This window comes from Pseudophryne corroboree, chromosome 8 (genome assembly GCF_028390025.1).
Source record: "Pseudophryne corroboree isolate aPseCor3 chromosome 8, aPseCor3.hap2, whole genome shotgun sequence".
NCBI classification, from domain to species: domain Eukaryota; kingdom Metazoa; phylum Chordata; class Amphibia; order Anura; family Myobatrachidae; genus Pseudophryne; species Pseudophryne corroboree.
In genome coordinates, this window is record NC_086451.1 from 236,881,393 (window position 1) to 236,896,817 (window position 15,425).

Genomic DNA, 15,425 nt, shown 5'->3' on the forward strand with positions numbered 1-15,425 from the left:
CTAGGGTACCTAGCATGACTGCACTTGTGAATATGGCACAATTCTAGGTAAGTCCAATTATTCAGCACAATAGGTCAGAAATGGGGTGGCTCCTGGGGTACGGGGCCTCCTGGACTGCCGTGGCTGGGCGACAACAGGGCATCGCAGCATTACATTTAATTTGGCACTTTCACCGTTTGTTTATTATACATGTCACACATTTTTTTCACTTATATTAATTCACCCCATAACACCCTTTTTTTCTCACCTATCCCTTAATCTTTCTCACTACACATAATTATTCCCTGCGATGCCCTGGGGTTGCTTGGCTGTGGTTTTTTGGGGGGTCCCGTGCCCTAGGTTTGAACCCCTATAGTGTTAGGTACTGCAGCAGAGTGGAGTCCCTTGCCGCGGGGCTGCAGCTTCATGCATTGATCAATTCATAACTAAACTCCACTATTTATTATATGCTAAGCTATATGATATCAGTAATGCTAGAGACAGTGCACCTACAACACCCCCCTTTTTTCTTCTGTAGAACTACAAGTCTCAGTAGGTAGCACCTCACATTACTGGCAGCTATAGGTGTGCAGTCTAAGGCCCCTCCCTAGCAAACTAAAAGTGTTTTAGCATTACATTTAATTTGGCACTTTCACCGTTTGTTTATTATACATGTCACACATTTTTTTCACTTATATTAATTCACCCCATAACACCCTTTTTTTCTCACCTATCCCTTAATCTTTCTCACTACACATAATTATTCCCTGCGATGCCCTGGGGTTGCTTGGCTGTGGTTTTTTGGGGGGTCCCGTGCCCTAGGTTTGAACCCCTATAGTGTTAGGTACTGCAGCAGAGTGGAGTCCCTTGCCGCGGGGCTGCAGCTTCATGCATTGATCAATTCATAACTAAACTCCACTATTTATTATATGCTAAGCTATATGATATCAGTAATGCTAGAGACAGTGCACCTACAACACCCCCCTTTTTTCTTCTGTAGAACTACAAGTCTCAGTAGGTAGCACCTCACATTACTGGCAGCTATAGGTGTGCAGTCTAAGGCCCCTCCCTAGCAAACTAAAAGTGTTTTGTATAGACACACCTGAAGGAGTGAGACACCTTCATTCTTAGACTTGCACCCACCCGCACCTGACCCTCATTTATTTTAACTAGGGTACCTAGCATGACTGCACTTGTGAATATGGCACAATTCTAGGTAAGTCCAATTATTCAGCACAATAGGTCAGAAATGGGGTGGCTCCTGGGGTACGGGGCCTCCTGGACTGCCGTGGCTGGGCGACAACAGGGCATCGCAGCATTACATTCAATTTGGCACTTTCACCGTTTGTTTATTATACATGTCACACATTTTTTTCACTTATATTAATTCACCCCATAACACCCTTTTTTTCTCACCTATCCCTTAATCTTTCTCACTACACATAATTATTCCCTGCGATGCCCTGGGGTTGCTTGGCTGTGGTTTTTTGGGGGGTCCCGTGCCCTAGGTTTGAACCCCTATAGTGTTAGGTACTGCAGCAGAGTGGAGTCCCTTGCCGCGGGGCTGCAGCTTCATGCATTGATCAATTCATAACTAAACTCCACTATTTATTATATGCTAAGCTATATGATATCAGTAATGCTAGAGACAGTGCACCTACAACACCCCCCTTTTTTCTTCTGTAGAACTACAAGTCTCAGTAGGTAGCACCTCACATTACTGGCAGCTATAGGTGTGCAGTCTAAGGCCCCTCCCTAGCAAACTAAAAGTGTTTTGTATAGACACACCTGAAGGAGTGAGACACCTTCATTCTTAGACTTGCACCCACCCGCACCTGACCCTCATTTATTTTAACTAGGGTACCTAGCATGACTGCACTTGTGAATATGGCACAATTCTAGGTAAGTCCAATTATTCAGCACAATAGGTCAGAAATGGGGTGGCTCCTGGGGTACGGGGCCTCCTGGACTGCCGTGGCTGGGCGACAACAGGGCATCGCAGCATTACATTCAATTTGGCACTTTCACCGTTTGTTTATTATACATGTCACACATTTTTTTCACTTATATTAATTCACCCCATAACACCCTTTTTTTCTCACCTATCCCTTAATCTTTCTCACTACACATAATTATTCCCTGCGATGCCCTGGGGTTGCTTGGCTGTGGTTTTTTGGGGGGTCCCGTGCCCTAGGTTTGAACCCCTATAGTGTTAGGTACTGCAGCAGAGTGGAGTCCCTTGCCGCGGGGCTGCAGCTTCATGCATTGATCAATTCATAACTAAACTCCACTATTTATTATATGCTAAGCTATATGATATCAGTAATGCTAGAGACAGTGCACCTACAACACCCCCCTTTTTTCTTCTGTAGAACTACAAGTCTCAGTAGGTAGCACCTCACATTACTGGCAGCTATAGGTGTGCAGTCTAAGGCCCCTCCCTAGCAAACTAAAAGTGTTTTGTATAGACACACCTGAAGGAGTGAGACACCTTCATTCTTAGACTTGCACCCACCCGCACCTGACCCTCATTTATTTTAACTAGGGTACCTAGCATGACTGCACTTGTGAATATGGCACAATTCTAGGTAAGTCCAATTATTCAGCACAATAGGTCAGAAATGGGGTGGCTCCTGGGGTACGGGGCCTCCTGGACTGCCGTGGCTGGGCGACAACAGGGCATCGCAGCATTACATTCAATTTGGCACTTTCACCGTTTGTTTATTATACATGTCACACATTTTTTTCACTTATATTAATTCACCCCATAACACCCTTTTTTTCTCACCTATCCCTTAATCTTTCTCACTACACATAATTATTCCCTGCGATGCCCTGGGGTTGCTTGGCTGTGGTTTTTTGGGGGGTCCCGTGCCCTAGGTTTGAACCCCTATAGTGTTAGGTACTGCAGCAGAGTGGAGTCCCTTGCCGCGGGGCTGCAGCTTCATGCATTGATCAATTCATAACTAAACTCCACTATTTATTATATGCTAAGCTATATGATATCAGTAATGCTAGAGACAGTGCACCTACAACACCCCCCTTTTTTCTTCTGTAGAACTACAAGTCTCAGTAGGTAGCACCTCACATTACTGGCAGCTATAGGTGTGCAGTCTAAGGCCCCTCCCTAGCAAACTAAAAGTGTTTTGTATAGACACACCTGAAGGAGTGAGACACCTTCATTCTTAGACTTGCACCCACCCGCACCTGACCCTCATTTATTTTAACTAGGGTACCTAGCATGACTGCACTTGTGAATATGGCACAATTCTAGGTAAGTCCAATTATTCAGCACAATAGGTCAGAAATGGGGTGGCTCCTGGGGTACGGGGCCTCCTGGACTGCCGTGGCTGGGCGACAACAGGGCATCGCAGCATTACATTCAATTTGGCACTTTCACCGTTTGTTTATTATACATGTCACACATTTTTTTCACTTATATTAATTCACCCCATAACACCCTTTTTTTCTCACCTATCCCTTAATCTTTCTCACTACACATAATTATTCCCTGCGATGCCCTGGGGTTGCTTGGCTGTGGTTTTTTGGGGGGTCCCGTGCCCTAGGTTTGAACCCCTATAGTGTTAGGTACTGCAGCAGAGTGGAGTCCCTTGCCGCGGGGCTGCAGCTTCATGCATTGATCAATTCATAACTAAACTCCACTATTTATTATATGCTAAGCTATATGATATCAGTAATGCTAGAGACAGTGCACCTACAACACCCCCCTTTTTTCTTCTGTAGAACTACAAGTCTCAGTAGGTAGCACCTCACATTACTGGCAGCTATAGGTGTGCAGTCTAAGGCCCCTCCCTAGCAAACTAAAAGTGTTTTGTATAGACACACCTGAAGGAGTGAGACACCTTCATTCTTAGACTTGCACCCACCCGCACCTGACCCTCATTTATTTTAACTAGGGTACCTAGCATGACTGCACTTGTGAATATGGCACAATTCTAGGTAAGTCCAATTATTCAGCACAATAGGTCAGAAATGGGGTGGCTCCTGGGGTACGGGGCCTCCTGGACTGCCGTGGCTGGGCGACAACAGGGCATCGCAGCATTACATTTAATTTGGCACTTTCACCGTTTGTTTATTATACATGTCACACATTTTTTTCACTTATATTAATTCACCCCATAACACCCTTTTTTTCTCACCTATCCCTTAATCTTTCTCACTACACATAATTATTCCCTGCGATGCCCTGGGGTTGCTTGGCTGTGGTTTTTTGGGGGGTCCCGTGCCCTAGGTTTGAACCCCTATAGTGTTAGGTACTGCAGCAGAGTGGAGTCCCTTGCCGCGGGGCTGCAGCTTCATGCATTGATCAATTCATAACTAAACTCCACTATTTATTATATGCTAAGCTATATGATATCAGTAATGCTAGAGACAGTGCACCTACAACACCCCCCTTTTTTCTTCTGTAGAACTACAAGTCTCAGTAGGTAGCACCTCACATTACTGGCAGCTATAGGTGTGCAGTCTAAGGCCCCTCCCTAGCAAACTAACTGTGGAATATACTCAGGAGCCAGGGAGTCAAGCTGTGCGTAGCTAGGAGTCATCATGACTTATGAATAGACTTAAAGAGAAAGTTTTCAAAGATTAGTTGAAGATGACATAGGTATACCAAACACTTCTAAACTCACATAACAAGAACATTAGGGCATTTTCACATTTGAGAAAAAAATGAGTTTATTATTAAACCAGTCGTTAAGAGGGGCTTTTGGGTACCTAGAAACTCCTCCGCAAAAGCTGATGACATTGTGATGTTCAGTAAAACAGACTATGGGGGTAATTCCAATTTGATCGCAGCAGGATTTTTGATAGCAATTGGGCAAAACCATGTGCACTGCAGGGGAGGCAGATATAACATTTGCAGAGAGAGTTAGATTTGGGTGGGTTATTTTATTTCTGTGCAGGGTAAATACTGGCTGCTTTATTTTTACACTGCAAATTAGATTGCAGATTGAACACACCCCACCCAAATCTATCTCTCTCTGCACATGTTATATCTGCCTCCCCTGCAGTGCACATGGTTTTGCCCAATTGCTAACAAAAATCCTGCTGCGATCAACTTGGAATTACCCCCTATGATGGGTATACACTTTCCAGCTGGCCAATGACTGTCGCTTCTCCTCTACCCTGGTTACTACATCTCAGCAAACAGATTGGTGTCTCTAAGAAAGCTATTGATAGTAGAGATGAGCGCCTGAAATTTTTCGGGTTTTGTGTTTTGGTTTTGGGTTCGGTTCCGCGGCCGTGTTTTGGGTTCGACCGCGTTTTGGCAAAACCTCACCGAATTTTTTTTGTCGGTTTCGGGTGTGTTTTGGATTCGGGTGTTTTTTTAAAAAAACACTAAAAAACAGCTTAAATCATAGAATTTGGGGGTCATTTTGATCCCATATTATTATTAACCTCAAAAACCATAATTTCCACTCATTTTCAGTCTATTCTGAATACCTCACACCTCACAATATTATTTTTAGTCCTAAAATTTGCACCAAGGTCGCTGGATGACTAAGCTAAGCGACACTAGTGGCCGACACAAACACCTGGCCCATCTAGGAGTGGCACTGCAGTGTCACGCAGGATGTCCCTTCCAAAAAACCCTCCCCAATCAGCACATGACGCAAAGAAAAAAAGAGGCGCAATGAGGTAGCTGACTGTGTGAGTAAGATAAGCGACCCTAGTGGCCGACACAAACACCGGGCCCATTTAGGAGTGGCACTGCAGTGTCACGCAGGATGTCCCTTCCAAAAAACCCTCCCCAATCAGCACATGACGCAAAGAAAAAAAGAGGCGCAATGAGGTAGCTGACTGTGTGAGTAAGATTAGCGACCCTAGTGGCCGACACAAACACCGGGCCCATTTAGGAGTGGCACTGCAGTGTCACGCAGGATGTCCCTTCCAAAAAACCCTCCCCAATCAGCACATGACGCAAAGAAAAAAAGAGGCGCAATGAGGTAGCTGACTGTGTGAGTAAGATTAGCGACCCTAGTGGCCGACACAAACACCGGGCCCATTTAGGAGTGGCACTGCAGTGTCACGCAGGATGTCCCTTCCAAAAAACCCTCCCCAATCAGCACATGACGCAAAGAAAAAAAGAGGCGCAATGAGGTAGCTGACTGTGTGAGTAAGATTAGCGACCCTAGTGGCCGACACAAACACCGGGCCCATTTAGGAGTGGCACTGCAGTGTCACGCAGGATGTCCCTTCCAAAAAACCCTCCCCAATCAGCACATGACGCAAAGAAAAAAAGAGGCGCAATGAGGTAGCTGACTGTGTGAGTAAGATTAGCGACCCTAGTGGCCGACACAAACACCGGGCCCATTTAGGAGTGGCACTGCAGTGTCACGCAGGATGTCCCTTCCAAAAAACCCTCCCCAATCAGCACATGACGCAAAGAAAAAAAGAGGCGCAATGAGGTAGCTGACTGTGTGAGTAAGATTAGCGACCCTAGTGGCCGACACAAACACCGGGCCCATTTAGGAGTGGCACTGCAGTGTCACGCAGGATGTCCCTTCCAAAAAACCCTCCCCAAACAGCACATGACGCAAAGAAAAAGAAAAGAAAAAAGAGGTGCAAGATGGAATTGTCCTTGGGCCCTCCCACCCACCCTTATGTTGTATAAACAAAACAGGACATGCACACTTTAACCAACCCATCATTTCAGTGACAGGGTCTGCCACACGACTGTGACTGATATGACGGGTTGGTTTGGACCCCCCCCAAAAAAGAAGCAATTAATCTCTCCTTGCACAAACTGGCTCTACAGAGGCAAGATGTCCACCTCATCATCACCCTCCGATATATCACCGTGTACATCCCCCTCCTCACAGATTATCAATTCGTCCCCACTGGAATCCACCATCTCAGCTCCCTGTGTACTTTGTGGAGGCAATTGCTGCTGGTCAATGTCTCCGCGGAGGAATTGATTATAATTCATTTTAATGAACATCATCTTCTCCACATTTTCTGGATGTAACCTCGTACGCCGATTGCTGACAAGGTGAGCGGCGGCACTAAACACTCTTTCGGAGTACACACTTGTGGGAGGGCAACTTAGGTAGAATAAAGCCAGTTTGTGCAATGGCCTCCAAATTGCCTCTTTTTCCTGCCAGTATAAGTATGGACTGTGTGACGTGCCTACTTGGATGCGGTCACTCATATAATCCTCCACCATTCTTTCAATGGTGAGAGAATCATATGCAGTGACAGTAGACGACATGTCCGTAATCGTTGTCAGGTCCTTCAGTCCGGACCAGATGTCAGCATCAGCAGTCGCTCCAGACTGCCCTGCATCACCGCCAGCGGGTGGGCTCGGAATTCTGAGCCTTTTCCTCGCACCCCCAGTTGCGGGAGAATGTGAAGGAGGAGATGTTGACAGGTCGCGTTCCGCTTGACTTGACAATTTTCTCACCAGCAGGTCTTTCAACCCCAGCAGACTTGTGTCTGCCGGAAAGAGAGATCCAAGGTAGGCTTTAAATCTAGGATCGAGCACGGTGGCCAAAATGTAGTGCTCTGATTTCAACAGATTGACCACCCGTGAATCCTTGTTAAGCGAATTAAGGGCTCCATCCACAAGTCCCACATGCCTAGCGGAATCGCTCCGTGTTAGCTCCTCCTTCAATGTCTCCAGCTTCTTCTGCAAAAGCCTGATGAGGGGAATGACCTGACTCAGGCTGGCAGTGTCTGAACTGACTTCACGTGTGGCAAGTTCAAAGGGCATCAGAACCTTGCACAACGTTGAAATCATTCTCCACTGCGCTTGAGACAGGTGCATTCCACCTCCTATATCGTGCTCAATTGTATAGGCTTGAATGGCCTTTTGCTGCTCCTCCAACCTCTGAAGCATATAGAGGGTTGAATTCCACCTCGTTACCACTTCTTGCTTCAGATGATGGCAGGGCAGGTTCAGTAGTTTTTGGTGGTGCTCCAGTCTTCTGTACGTGGTGCCTGTACGCCGAAAGTGTCCCGCAATTTTTCTGGCCACCGACAGCATCTCTTGCACGCCCCTGTCGTTTTTTAAATAATTCTGCACCACCAAATTCAAGGTATGTGCAAAACATGGGACGTGCTGGAATTTGCCCATATTTAATGCACACACAATATTGCTGGCGTTGTCCGATGCCACAAATCCACAGGAGAGTCCAATTGGGGTAAGCCATTCCGCGATGATCTTCCTCAGTTGCCGTAAGAGGTTTTCAGCTGTGTGCGTATTCTGGAAACCGGTGATACAAAGCGTAGCCTGCCTAGGAAAGAGTTGGCGTTTGCGAGATGCTGCTACTGGTGCCGCCGCTGCTGTTCTTGCGGCGGGAGTCCATACATCTACCCAGTGGGCTGTCACAGTCATATAGTCCTGACCCTGCCCTGCTCCACTTGTCCACATGTCCGTGGTTAAGTGGACATTGGGTACAACTGCATTTTTTAGGACACTGGTGAGTCTTTTTCTGACGTCCGTGTACATTCTCGGTATCGCCTGCCTAGAGAAGTGGAACCTAGATGGTATTTGGTAACGGGGGCACACTGCCTCAATAAATTGTCTAGTTCCCTGTGAACTAACGGCGGATACCGGACGCACGTCTAACACCAACATAGTTGTCAAGGCCTCAGTTATCCGCTTTGCAGCAGGATGACTGCTGTGATATTTCATCTTCCTCGCAAAGGACTGTTGAACAGTCAATTGCTTACTGGAAGTAGTACAAGTGGGCTTACGACTTCCCCTCTGGGATGACCATCGACTCCCAGCAGCAACAACAGCAGCGCCAGCAGCAGTAGGCGTTACACGCAAGGATGCATCGGAGGAATCCCAGGCAGGAGAGGACTCGTCAGAATTGCCAGTGACATTGCCTGCAGGACTATTGGCATTCCTGGGGAAGGAGGAAATTGACACTGAGGGAGTTGGTGGGGTGGTTTGCGTGAGCTTGGTTACAAGAGGAAGGGATTTACTGGTCAGTGGACTGCTTCCGCTGTCACCCAAAGTTTTTGAACTTGTCACTGACTTGCGCTGCAGGTGACGTATAAGGGAGGATGTTCCGAGGTGGTTAACGTCCTTACCCCTACTTATTACAGCTTGACAAAGGGAACACACGGCTTGACACCTGTTGTCCGCATTTCTGTTGAAATAGTTCCACACCGAAGAGCTGATTTTTTTGGTATTTTCACCAGGCATGTCAACGGCCATATTCCTCCCACGGACAACAGGTGTCTCCCCGGGTGCCTGACTTAAACAAACCACCTCACCATCAGAATCCTCCTGGTCAATTTCCTCCCCAGCGCCAGCAACACCCATATCCTCCTCATCCTGGTGTACTTCAACACTGACATCTTCAATCTGACTATCAGGAACTGGACTGCGGGTGCTCCTTCCAGCACTTGCAGGGGGCGTGCAAATGGTGGAAGGCGCATGCTCTTCACGTCCAGTGTTGGGAAGGTCAGGCATCGCAACCGACACAATTGGACTCTCCTTGTGGATTTGGGATTTCGAAGAACGCACAGTTCTTTGCGGTGCTACTGCTTTTGCCAGCTTGAGTCTTTTCATTTTTCTAGCGAGAGGCTGAGTGCCTCCATCCTCATGTGAAGCTGAACCACTAGCCATGAACATAGGCCAGGGCCTCAGCCGTTCCTTGCCACTCCGTGTGGTAAATGGCATATTGGCAAGTTTACGTTTCTCCTCCGACAATTTTATTTTAGGTTTTGGAGTCCTTTTTTTACTGATATTTGGTGTTTTGGATTTGACATGCTCTGTACTATGACATTGGGCATCGGCCTTGGCAGACGACGTTGCTGGCATTTCGTCGTCTCGGCCATGACTAGTGGCAGCAGCTTCAGCACGAGGTGGAAGTGGATCTTGATCTTTCCCTAATTTTGGAACCTCAACATTTTTGTTCTCCATATTTTAATAGGCACAACTAAAAGGCACCTCAGGTAAACAATGGAGATGGATGGATACTAGTATACAATTATGGACGGACTGCCGAGTGCCGACACAGAGGTAGCTACAGCCGTGAACTACCGTACTGTGTCTGCTGCTAATATAGACTGGTTGATAAAGAGATGTCGTAGTATGTATGTATGAAGAAGAAAGAAAAAAAAACCACGGTTAGGTGGTATACAATTATGGACGGACTGCCGAGTGCCGACACAGAGGTAGCCACAGCCGTGAACTACCGTACTGTACTGTGTCTGCTGCTAATATAGACTGGTTGATAAAGAGATGTAGTAGTATGTATGTATAAAGAAGAAAGAAAAAAAAACCACGGGTAGGTGGTATACAATTATGGACGGACTGCCGAGTGCCGACACAGAGGTAGCCACAGCCGTGAACTACCGTACTGTACTGTGTCTGCTGCTAATATAGACTGGTTGATAAAGAGATGTCGTAGTATGTATGTATGAAGAAGAAAGAAAAAAAAACCACGGGTAGGTGGTATACAATTATGGACGGACTGCCGAGTGCCGACACAGAGGTAGCCACAGCCGTGAACTACCGTACTGTACTGTGTCTGCTGCTAATATAGACTGGTTGATAAAGAGATGTCGTAGTATGTATGTATAAAGAAGAAAGAAAAAAAAACCACGGTTAGGTGGTATACAATTATGGACGGACTGCCGAGTGCCGACACAGAGGTAGCCACAGCCGTGAACTACCGTACTGTACTGTGTCTGCTGCTAATATAGACTGGTTGATAAAGAGATGTCGTAGTATGTATGTATGAAGAAGAAAGAAAAAAAAAAACACGGTTAGGTGGTATACAATTATGGACGGACTGCCGAGTGCCGACACAGAGGTAGCCACAGCCGTGAACTACCGTACTGTACTGTGTCTGCTGCTAATATAGACTGGTTGATAAAGAGATGTCGTAGTATGTATGTATAAAGAAGAAAGAAAAAAAAACCACGGTTAGGTGGTATACAATTATGGACGGACTGCCGAGTGCCGACACAGAGGTAGCCACAGCCGTGAACTACCGTACTGTACTGTGTCTGCTGCTAATATAGACTGGTTGATAAAGAGATGTAGTAGTATGTATGTATAAAGAAGAAAGAAAAAAAAACCACGGGTAGGTGGTATACAATTATGGATGGACTGCCGAGTGCCGACACAGAGGTAGCTACAGCCGTGAACTACCGTACTGTGTCTGCTGCGACTGGATGATAAATAATGATATAAAAAATATATATATATCACTACTGCAGCCGGACAGGTATATATATTATATAATGACGGACCTGCTGGACACTGTCTGTCAGCAGAATGAGTTTTTTATAGAATAAAAAAAAAAACACCACACAAGTGAAGTCACACGACGAGTGTTTAACTTTTTCAGGCAATCACAATATAGTATACTACTAACTATACTGGTGGTCAGTGTGGTCAGGTCACTGGTCAGTCACACTGGCAGTGGCACTCCTGCAGCAAAAGTGTGCACTGTTTAATTTTAATATAATATGTACTCCTGGCTCCTGCTATAACCTATAACTGGCACTGCAGTGCTCCCCAGTCTCCCCCACAATTATAAGCTGTGTGAGCTGAGCACAGTCAGATATATAATATATACATAGATGATGCAGCACACTGGGCTGAGCAGTGCACACAGATATGGTATGTGACTGTCTTGTACTCCTGGCTCCTGCTATAACCTATAACTGGCACTGCAGTGCTCCCCAGTCTCCCCCACAATTATAAGCTGTGTGAGCTGAGCACAGTCAGATATATAATATATACAGTAGATGATGCAGGCATGCAGCACACTGGGCTGAGCAGTGCACACAGATATGGTATGTGACTGAGTCACTGTGTGTACCGTTTTTTTCAGGCAGAGAACGGATATATTAAATAAAACAACTGCACTGCTGGTGGTCACTGTGGTCAGTCACTAAACTCTGCACTCTCTTCTACAGTATCAGCCTCAGGTCAATCTCTCTCTCTCTCTCCTAATCTAAATGGAGAGGACGCCAGCCACGTCCTCTCCCTATCAATCTCAATGCACGTGTGAAAATGGCGGCGACGCGCGGCTCCTTATATAGAATCCGAGTCTCGCGAGAATCCGACAGCGTCATGATGACGTTCGGGCGCGCTCGGGTTAACCGAGCAAGGCGGGAAGATCCGAGTCGCTCGGACCCGTGAAAAAAAACATGAAGTTCGTGCGGGTTCGGATTCAGAGAAACCGAACCCGCTCATCTCTAATTGATAGTTCTGACCAGAGGCAGAACTCTGGGAGCCAACAGAGTCATCTGCCGCCGGGCTCCTGCTCTGAAGGGGGGCACCTCTCCTCCCATTCTGTGACACCATTGAATTAAGTTAACTGATAGCTGTCGCTGTCTTTTCAGTGGCCGACTTCCTCACTGGTCCCTGCACCTTACATGTCACACCCTCTTTATTATACTGAATATACACATTTTACAAGTATCATACCCAGGATTAGAAACCACACCCTATTACACTGGAAGCAGACACCTTACTGATGAAGCTGTTTGCTCCTGTATAGGAAATATGAGAAGTTTAACTATACGAATATACTTCTCTGGCAATTACACGTAACTTCATATAGTTAGAATTCTCATGCTTCTTCTACACGAGCAAATAGCTCCATCAGTAAAGTGTCTGCTGTCAGTGTAACAGGTCATGGGTTCTAATCCTGGGTATGACTGCTAAGAAATGTGTGATTTAAAATAAAAGACAATTAAAGGTATAAATACAGTATATAAAAATTTTTCAGAACACTTCATAAACACACATACACACATATATATGCACAGTCATACATATATTTATCTTAACATAGGAAATAGGGGGGCACCAATATTTATCTTGCCTCCGGGCAACAGTGACGAACTTACGCCACTGGTTCTGACACATGGTTGAAGAAAACCATCTAATTTTTATGCCACAAGTGAAAAAAGTGTATACCTTGCAGAGATTATTGGTCATCCTGGGGGATGTACAAAAGATTTATGTATTTAAGGCAGCAAATAAAGAATCGGACATATCGGAAGCTAAGTAGCAGATGTATTAAGCCTGGAGAAGTGATAAGGTGGCAGGTGATAACACACCAAGCACACAGATCCTGTCATTTTGCAAACCCTGCCTGTAACCTGACAGTTAGGAGCTGATTGGCAAGTGCCTTATCACCTTCCACTTTATCACTTCTCCAAGCTTAATACATTTGCCCCAGTCCTTAAAAAAACAAACATACAGTAGGTGTCCTGAATTATCCACTGTTGCACAAATGCCAAATTCAGCAAATCATCAAGTCTTTTTTTGAAGGGCACAGTAGGGTCACCTTGCAACATCTAACATGTCATCTGATCAGCTAATTGTCTCCTCACTTCAGAAAAAAAATATATATATATACACAACAAAACAGGAAGGCGCTGATAGAGTAGTAATAGAGTTCCATTTGAATCTCAAACTGGGGTAATATGCATACTTTAATTTATAGATATAAAAATGGATCTATGTGTGTACTGTATGTATGTGACTATGGCCCTCATTCCGAGTTGTGCGCTCGCTAGCTGCCTTTAGCAGCATTGCACACGCTAGGCCGCCGCCCTCTGGGAGTGTATCTTAGCTTAGCAGAATAGCGAACAAAAGACTAGCAGAACTGCTACTAAATATTTTCTTGCGGTTTCTGAGTAGCATGGAAAAAAGAAAAAAGAAGAAGACTCTTGTTGGGAAGCACTCTGTATACAGATAACGTTGTACGACTAAATGTCACAATAGCTAACTAAAATACAATATTTTATTAATTCTCATTAAAATTAATTATTGAGGAGTTCAATGGGTGCCGATGTTTGTTAATTGGTGACATTGCGAAAATATAAAGAGAAATATATGAATTGTAAGGTACAAATGCCTAATTCAGGCCGAAGTGGGTATGTCTATAGTTTTGTTAGTAATCACACTCCAACTGCAGGACAACCTGTGATAATGAATTGCTCATTTATTGAAAATATGACCATCATTTATAAGCTGCTATATATCCCAAATGGGAATTTTAATCCTAGCAGATAGTAGAATCATAGGTCATAACCGAGATATAATGCAATGCTCTGTATTGGTGACAGATGGGTGGCAAATATTTGCAGTACCAGGGTGTTCCTTGGTAGTCTCCTATCCAAGTACTTAACCCGGCCCTCCACTGCTTGGCTTCCAAGATCAGATGAGATTGGGCATCTCCAGCGGGGTATGACCGCAGACCTTATGCTCACCCTTGTCACACTGTGTCCACAATTGGGTACAGACGGGAGCCAATTTGCATTGTTATATGAGCCACAGGTATCGGTACAGCTGATTTGATATGGAAATCAAATTTTTATCAAAAATGATAAGGTATGACAAAAGATTAAATACCCATCTAGGTTTTCACGGCTTAGTTTAGTCGCAGTATCAGTAGGAATAAACCTCTCAGCTGCATAGTTTATCGTGTATATAAAAATGAAACATTAGATCATAATAATATTTTAACTGTGCAGGAAAGGGAAACCTCCAAATCTGGTCTCCAAAACAGTGATGAACGTATGATATTACACTTTGAATTATGAAAATCAAAGAAGCAGGAAAACATAAACAATGAAACCTTCAGCTCTCATGACCAACCAGAAATTATTCTCAGGTAATAGACAAATAATAATAAATTGACACAGAGTGTGTTTTATATGATATATACGTGTCATAAGGAAATACTGAGATAATTATGGGTTTCTGCAGTGTAAAAAAGAGAGAGAGAGGGCGTTTATGTGCTAGATAAGGTCCAAAAATAGCAGACGTATCCACGTCCGTTTTTTAGATAGAGATATAGACCCCAAACAGGTTTGCATTAATTCCCTTGCTGGTGATAATTGATTGTCAGTAGTATAATAGTCTATGCACCATGTGGGTAAGATATTGTTAATACCAGTCCGTGCAATGAAAATGCACTGGTGCAAAAAAACATATGTATATACCAAACCTGGTGTACATTCATACAGTTCTAGTCCTACTTGTATATTGGGGGAGATCCTGGTATAAGGAAGGTGCCGGCCGCGTCTGCCCGCGTTCTGCCTGCTGCCGAGCTCCGGCTGCACTGTGCTTCCTGTTTGGCTGGTTCCCTTGGCGACGGACTTTGCCGAGAACGGCTCGTTGGGGTCACGTGTGCGCACCACGTGACCGTGAGGATGTAGTCTCCTTCCTGACGTACGTTTCGCAAGTAGCTTGGTCACAGGGCGTCAGTGGGTTCTAACCCTTGTTTATTCTTATATTGATAGTGCTGTTAGCTGATTGGTTCTTAATTAGTGATTGATAGATATACTGTCCTGTCATATTCGATATCAGACCTGCTGGTTCCCATTGGATAATATGTCATGATTGACAGTTTAAAGGACCATTCAGCATTTCATAGTAGACAGTCATATAGTTATTTTAAAAAAGAGCTTGTGAGATTAATTCAGGGAAATATTTA

At 45.0% G+C, this 15,425-nt stretch overlaps 1 protein-coding gene and 1 pseudogene across 3 annotated transcripts in view; both read right to left on the reverse strand.

Annotated features, from left to right (window-relative positions):
• Window positions 1–15,425, reverse strand: part of TEX11 (testis expressed 11) — a 1,490,225-nt gene that overhangs the window by 885,130 nt on the left and 589,670 nt on the right. The window lies entirely within an intron of this gene.
• On the reverse strand, window positions 14,065–14,185 carry LOC134951939 (5S ribosomal RNA; annotated as a pseudogene).